Raw genomic sequence first — 8,415 nt, forward strand, 5'->3', positions numbered from 1 at the left:
AACTCTCATAAGTGGGGGCTGAGTAAAGCTCAGCTGTAGGAGCTCTCCAAGAGAAGAGCAGGATTGTTATATCTTGTGGGGAGACCATCCTTCACTACACCCCAACTCAAAGTATAGCTAGAGCTGTCCTAGCAGCTCAAGGTATAGCCTGACTCCACAAGCATTCAGCACACCTTTCCCTATAGAGCTGAGCTGTCCCACTGCAGCTCCAGCCACCATAACTGTCTTAGTAACTCAAGGTATAGCCAGACTTCCCAAGCAGTCAGGATACCTACACCTTGCCACCCCCAGAATAGCAACACATGCTTACACACCTCATGTATGAACTGCTGGAGCATGTGAAATTTAAATGAAAGAGAACCTCCAAACAATAATTTTTAAATTATATAATATTTAAATTAGTGGCTGATCTAATCAGTCAACATGATTGAATTGAGAAGTGTTTGGGACTTCATATAACACAAAGCAAAATTCACTTATGATTTTTAATCTTGGTTCCCATTTTGACTTAATAATAATAAAATAAATAATCACATTTTAAACTGTGAGTCCAGCATAATTTTTAAAACAAGAGTTGAGTAGAGATACAATCATCAAGGGGAATTTGTAAATGATGAATAAGAAAATGAAGAGGCCTTCAATTTTATTAGTAAATTGAGAGATGAAAAATCAACAATTATCTATCACTATTATCTTTAAAAACCCGTCAGAGCCATGACTGTTGAGTCTGAGGAGAAACTAGGATCTTCATTTTCTGGTCTGGAAAAGTCCAAGTTGATAAAGTTACTAAATAGACAGTTCCTCCAAACCTGAAGCATAACAGCATGCCATAGTTCCACAAGTCCACTCCTAGGATATTGCCTCTAGAAATGAATAAAAAGTTAAGCTAGACTCTGCCCAGTGTCTTCCATTGTCCTAGTGCTGAAGTAGAAGCAATCCAGGTTACTGTCAGCACTGCAGGGATGAAGAAAAGGACCTTCCTATACAGCAGCCTGGGTGAATCTTACAGCTCCAGTTCAGAGAAGCATCTCAACATGCAAGAGTCCACTCATGCTCCATTCACAGGTAATTCAAACTGGACAAAGGCATTTAGAAAGAGGTCCATGAAAACAGTGTTTGTCTTGAGGAGTGGAGGTTCACTAGGAGGGGCCCAAAGACCTCACCAAACAAGAACCACAACAACAACCATAATCAATCAATAAATAAAAAGACCCAAAAAAGAGGATAAGATGGCTGTAGCACCAAATTTTATCAGATTTCCAAAGAAGAGTTAACATCAATACTCCTCATATTATTCCATAAAATACAAACAGAAGAAACAGTGGCTGATTCATTTTATGGGACCACAGTTAACATGATACCCAAACCATACAAAACACCCCCAAAAAAGAGAACTACTGAACAATTTCCCTTACAAACATAGATGCAAATATACTAAAAAATCTGTGAAATGAATCCAAGAACACATTAACAATATGAATTGCCATGATCAAGTAGGCTTCATACCAGAAATACTTTTCAATAGAGGAAAATCAATAAGTGTGATCCACCATACAAACTACCAATAGTAAACCTCATGATCATCTCATTACAAATAGACAAAGCTAGAGGAAAATCAATAAGTGTGATTCACCATACAAACTACCAATAGAAAACCTCATGATCATCTCATTACAAATAGACAAAGCCTTTGAATAAATCCCATACCTCTTCTTGGTCAATGTTCTAGAGAGGTTAGGGATACAAGGCACATATCTAAACATAAAAAAGACAGTTTACAGCAAGACCATACAATGCATCAACTTAAAGGGAGAGAAATTCAAAGCAATTCCACTAAAACTAGTTGTGAGGCAATGTTGTCTACTCTCTCCATGCCTATTCAGTATAAGTGCTTGAAGTCTTGACTCAGCAATAAGGAAACTGGCTCAGTTCACAGGGGTACAAACTGGAAAGGAAGAAGTCAAAATATTGTTATTTGCAGATGATATGAGAGTAATAGGTGGCCCTAAAAATTCTATTACAGAACTTCTACAGCTGATAAACATTCAACAATATAGCTGGATAAAGATTAACAATACGAGAAATTCAGTAGCCCTTCTATAGAGAAATGAGAAGCAAACTGAGAAAGAATCAGAGAAACACCCTTCACAATAGTCTCAAGCACTATAAAACTGGGCTAAATCTTACCAAGCAAGTGAAAGACTTGTATGATTAAAAATTTCAAGTCTTTGAAGAAAGAAATTGGCATAGATATTAGGAGATGGAAAGATCTCCCATGCTCATGAATCAGTAGGATTAACAGTAAAAATGGCCACCCTACAAAGAGCAATCTACAGATTCAATAAATTCCCCATCAAAATTCTAACACAATTCTTCATATATATTGAAAGGACAATTCTGAGCTTCATAAGGAATTGAAAAAAAAAAAAAACAAAACAGGATAGCCAAAACAAACCTGAGCAATTAAAGAACTGCAGGAGGTTTCACCATTCTACATCTCAAGATATAGTACAAAGCTCTAGTAATAAAAACATCATGGAATTGACATAAAAACAAACGTGTTGAACAACAGAATCAAATTGACTATCCAGATGTAAACCTCACATGTACAGAAAACTGATTTTTTTTATAAATCCAAATATTCACTCTGGAAAACAAACAGCCTCTTCATCAAATGGGGCCTGTCAAACTGGATGACTGTATGTTGAAAAAGGCAAGTAGATCCATACCTATATCTTGCACAAAACACATCTCCCAAAGGACCAAAGAACACAACATAAGACTAGATACACTGAACATGGTAGAAGAGAATTTGGGGAATAGCTTTGAACTCATTGGCACTGGAGAAGAGTTTCTGGACAGAACACGGAGAGTTTAGGCACCAGGATCAACAATTAGTAAATGGGACCTCATGAAACTGAAAAGCTTCTACAAGGCAAAATAATCGGTCATTTGGAAACAGCAGTAGTGTTAAAAATGGGAAAAGAGTTTTACTAACACTACATCTGATAGAGAGTTAATATATATTATATATTATTATATATTTCATATATCATATAGGTTACCTCCAGCCTGGCATGGTGGTATATACCTTTAATCCTAGTATTCCAGAGGCAGAGGCAGAGGCAGGTGGATTCAAGGAGAGTGATCGACAAAATGAGTTCCAGGACCCCTTGGGTTTCTACACAGAGAAATCTTTGTCAAAAAATCTATCCCCCTAAAAATAACCCAAAATAAACAAACAAACAAAAAGAACAAAAAAATCCCAGGAAGTCTGATAAAAAGAACAGATTATCCAATTAAAAATGGGCTACAGATCTAAACAAAAGTTCAGATGACTGAGAATCATTAAAGAAATGTTCAATATTCTTAGCCATCAGGGATATTCAAACCAAAACTACTTTGAAATTTAAACTTACATTGTCAGAATGGCTAAGATCAGTAACACAAATGACAGTTCATGCTGGTAAGGATGTGTAGCTAAGGGAACAATCATATAGTCATGGTGGGAGTCCAAACTAGTGCAGCCACTGTGTAAATCAGTATGGTGTCTCCTCAGAAAGATCAATTTACCTCAATATCTGCCTACACAACTAACTGTTGGGCAGATACTCAAAAGATGCTTCTTTCTACCACAAGGACACTTGGCCAAGCATGTTCTTTGCTGCTCTAATCATAATATCCAGAATATAGGAAATAGCCTAGATGTCCTTCAACAGAGAAATGGATAATGAAAATGAGGTATATTTACATAATGGAGTTTTACTCAGCTGTTAAAAAAGGACATCATGATATTTGTAGGCAAATGAGTGGAACTAGAAATATGCTGAGTGTCATAACCCATATCCAGAAAGATAATTATGGTATATGTAGTGGTTTGAATAGGCAGGGCCCTCATAACCTCATACATTTGAATAATTGGTAATAGGAAGTGTTACCACTTGACAGGGATTAGGAGATGTGGCCTTGTTGAAGGAAGTGTGGCCTTGTTGGAGAAAGTGTGTCACTGGGGATGGCCTTGGGGGTTTTTAATGCTCAAGCCAAGCAAGGTCTCTCTTTCTTTTCTTCTGTCTGCCTGCATTTGGATATGCAACTCTCAGCTACCTTTCTAGTACCATGTCTGCCTCCTTGCTGCCATGCTTCCATGTTGATAATGGAATAAACCTCTAAAACTGACAGCCTCATTTAAATATTTTCTTTGATAAGAGTAGCTGTGGTCATTGTGTCTTTTCATAGCAATAGAACACTGACTAAGAGAGAAGTTGGTACCAGCAACTAGGGTATTTCTGTGACAGGCCTGACCATGCAGTCATTATTCCAACAATGAGGGATTATGTCAACATTTGCAAAGCTATTATTTACCCTTGTGATGATATTACAATGGTGGAAGCTATGAAGACCATCAGGGAAGAGGTGTTTTCCTTTACTTGTCAGTTGACTTGGGTTTTCACAACATGGATAGCAGGTGAAGAGCTCATACATGGTGAGTGGAAAGGAGAGCCAGGAACCCCTGAGATGGCTCTCTTCTTTCCTGCATTTTATTCCATCCAGACACAGAGTCCCAGGATGACTCCACAAACTTTAGTTGTGATCTTTCACATGGCTCTCATATAATCCTACTTAGAATCAGTCTTCCAGATCCATCTAAGGGTGTGGTTTATAACTATCCTTAATCCTTCTCAAGTCAACCACATAGATTGACCAGATTCAGCTTCTCATTAGCTCATATTCTTTATCCTCCACTAGTGGGTCCCGTCCTTAAACTTAGAACAGCCATGCTCATTTTGCTGGTCTTTAAAGGTGAAAGATTTTGCTCATTTCCATGAAGTGCAGAATGTGTTCAACAGAAACCATAGAGGGAGGGCTTTGAGTGGATCCCTCTCTGTAGTGTGATCAGCTATATGTTTTCTTCTCCTCATATCTCTCCAGTTAGTCTTGTCTTAGAGAGACTCTCTAAGCCTAAAGCACACAGAAATAAATTCAGATTCAACCAGCTCAACCATTCCCAGGCGGGCTCTTCTGTAAGTCTAACTGCAACACTACATTCTGTCAATATGGGATAAATCATGATTGGTTTTGACCCCTTGATTTTTTATTCATCTCATAGACTTTTTACAGATGAATAATTAGTAGCATGGGTGACTCTTTCCCATAAGAGTTCAGAGTCACTGGAGTAGACATCTCACTATCATATGTGTCATTTGAAGGTTTTGTTGGTGATCACTTCAAGAACCATTGTTTGTAAGAAAGGTGCTCTAAATTATGATTCCTGTGTTCCAGTGAGCATGCTCCTGGAGGGCATGTGTGATTTCTCCCAGAGGAACTAAGAAACACTGGACAGTAAGCTTAGGCTTTGCTCATAATGTTTCTCATCCATGGAGAGGCACAAGTGGAGCTTTTCTTTTTCCCATTGGTGGGGTTTTCACCATTGGTGGGGTTTTCATGGGGCAAACTGATTTAGTCAAAAAATACTCAGATTCCCAACAGCTAGGAGTAGCCTCCTAGCTGAGAGAGCCACTGTTCATTAAAGAAAAACAAAGCTGAGGGAAGCACAACAAAACACACACACACACACACACACACACAATCACACGAATGTCTAGCACATATTCATACACCTGAACAGACAGGAGGAATCAGGTGAAGTATCAAACAAATACTAAACCATGGGTAATAGCTCGATGACACACCTCTCCTATATGTCCACACAGAAAGGGCTTTAACAAGACATTCCTCCAGACTTGAGATGCCAAATAACTTCCTAATCTGTTTCCTTTCTCTGTGGAATTGTCAGAGTCCTCTGAAGTGTTGTGCAGCAATTGATAAAGGGAGGCTTGGATGCCTAGATTAAAAAGAGCACACCCTGGAGGAGCCAACTTAGAAGGAGCCAATATCCGACAGTTCAGAGACTGCACAGACTCCTGCTGTTAGGACTCCCACAAACCCCCTGAGCTAAACAAGCACAATAAGTATACAGAGGACTTATTACAGAACCATGCAGGCTTTGTAATGTACTATTCAGTGACTGTGAGCCTCTAGGAACTCTGTTTTGTTGACTCTATGAGTTCTGTACCACTTGTGTCTTTGATGCCTCCTACAACCTGGCCTTTCCCTCTTCCTTGAGGTTCACTGAGTTCTGCTCATTGTTTGGCTATGAATCTCAGTATCTGCTCCCAACAGCTGTTGGAGAAATTCCAACTGATGTCCATTGGACTACATACGAATCTCTGAGTGAAACAGAATTCATTAGGTATTGTCTCATTGATTGATTGTGTGTGTGTGTGTGTGTGTGTGTGTGTGTGTGTGTGTGTGTGTGTGTCAGTGAAGACACTGCAGCAACTTCTACAGCTGAGAACAGCTGGAGGGAATAAAATGGCCATTTTCAAACAGAAACACCCCTGGAATCCATAAGCTGATTTTACAATTTTTATTCACTTGATATTTTATTTGGGTATTTTAATTATTTGAGAGAGATGTGCACATTGAGACAAGAGGAGGACTGAAGAAAAGGTCCTGTGCAAGATCAAAAATTGCTTTTGCCAACTGAGTCATCTCCCCTGTCCCAAACCCTGAGTTTGGAGAAAAACTTTCTTCATTATCTTTGCTTGGTGCCAGCAGTTAAAATGAATTTCAGATTCTAACTCCTTAGACAAAAATCAAAGCAGTGTAACAACCGGGTGGAGGATGTGTAGATTGTACCAGAGTGCAAGACTCCCCCTCCCTCAACCTGACATTGACTCATTACATCCATATTAAGCTTCAGCCACCATGCTGTTATTCCCTAGTTTCGCTGGAAATTTTCCACACATCCCATAGTCTACCCCTGTATCATTGATAACACCATGACTGCTGCTTCTGGGAGACAAGTGTAGGACAAGGTTTAGCAGGTCTTAGGATCGCTTCAAGCATTTAATAGGGTGCTCCAGGAAAGGGCAGTGAGCAGGCCTGGAACCATAAGCTTCAACCACTAAGTGGGGATATAAGCCCACCATTGTCTTCCAGTCTGAGGTCTCAGAGACCTCAGAAGCATGAGCTGTAATGAAATCAAGTGTGTGGGTTTTCAGCTGCCCTGAGATGTGGAGGTCAGCCAGGAAGAGAGTGTGGGCAGCATTCTCCACAGAGAGGTCCCTGAAGAGGGCATCCTCACACATAACCTTCAAATGCTCCAGACCATACTTGTCAGCAGCTGCCAGCACAGAATCTGCCATGCTGTCGAGGTCTGGTGCTGTTCCTGTGTAAATGAAGTCCATCATTGCCTTGAAGACTTGCAGAACCAGGTGAGGGATCTCAATGCGATTCTTTCTGCTCTCCTCCATGTCATGTTGAAACATGGCTCTGAAAACTGGAGAGCGAGCTGCTAAGATGGCCTTGTGAGCCTGAAATTCCTGGCCAGCTACCACTAGGCAGCAGTCTGTGAACTGGGAATTCTTCCACAGCTCTCCTAGCTCATCTGCCAATGTGCATCTGGGAACCAGAATTCCCGGCTTCTTGTTCTGCTCAGAAAGGCTCAAGGAGACCTGGGCCACGCTCACCTTGCAGACAAGGGTGAGCTGGTCATCTGGGAGAAGCCAAAATGCATGGGACAAGAGAAAATCTCGAAGAACAAACTTTTTGTAACCCCAGTCTTGGCCTGGAACGAATCTAAAAGCTCTTGGGCTCTTTTTGACTTTCTTTTTCTCTCCTTCATTGCTTATGATCCAGAACTGGAACTTTGCCCAAACAGGACTCTTTAGAGAACTGAGCAACACTAGGTAAACTGACAGGTAATCTGCACTTTGTTCATCCACTCCATTCGGGTGTACTCTCAAACACCATTTGTCATTGGCTCCTATTGAGAAAGTGGGGCTTCTAATGCTTTGCCCCATTTCCTCAGCAACAAAAGGGAAGTTGCTGATGGTCCACCTGTAGGAGAAATCCTGAATGCTGATTTGTGTGTGGTCCCATCTCTGGGCGATCTCATCTCCTGCCATTTCTCCTGCAGGTAGTTTGAAGGTTCAACTGGATTGAAATTGAAGAACTAGCAATTGATTTCTCTTCACCCTGTGAGATGCAATAACAGACAGGATTTTGATTTTTAGTTTTTGTTTCTCATCTATTCCCTCCTCTACTAGGCAGGAAACTTGGGTCTCTGTTATTTTCTATCCAGATTTCAATACTAATTTTAGAGGACACCGTCTAGGCTACTTGATAACAATTCCATCACTCCATTATTTTCTAGATTGAATCTTAGGTAAATAGATGACTTGTTTTGACAATTATACACAACTTTTGGATAGTTTTGGTCATTCATTCTGGTAATTCATATAAAACATGTTGCACTAGGGTTCTCTAGAGGAACAGAATATATGCAAGTAATCTCTCTATATATCAACAATTAGGATTTGCTAGAATGACTTTGGTCTGCAGTCCTCCGAA

General features: G+C 40.0%; 1 pseudogene; it reads right to left on the minus strand.

Moving 5' to 3' along the window:
* Window positions 1-6,890: 6,890 nt before the first annotated feature.
* Window positions 6,891-7,970, minus strand: LOC102917035 (speckle-type POZ protein pseudogene; annotated as a pseudogene).
* Between the last annotated feature and the right edge of the window lie 445 nt (window positions 7,971-8,415).

This window comes from Peromyscus maniculatus, chromosome 6, assembly GCF_049852395.1.
Source record: "Peromyscus maniculatus bairdii isolate BWxNUB_F1_BW_parent chromosome 6, HU_Pman_BW_mat_3.1, whole genome shotgun sequence".
Lineage (NCBI taxonomy): Eukaryota > Metazoa > Chordata > Mammalia > Rodentia > Cricetidae > Peromyscus > Peromyscus maniculatus.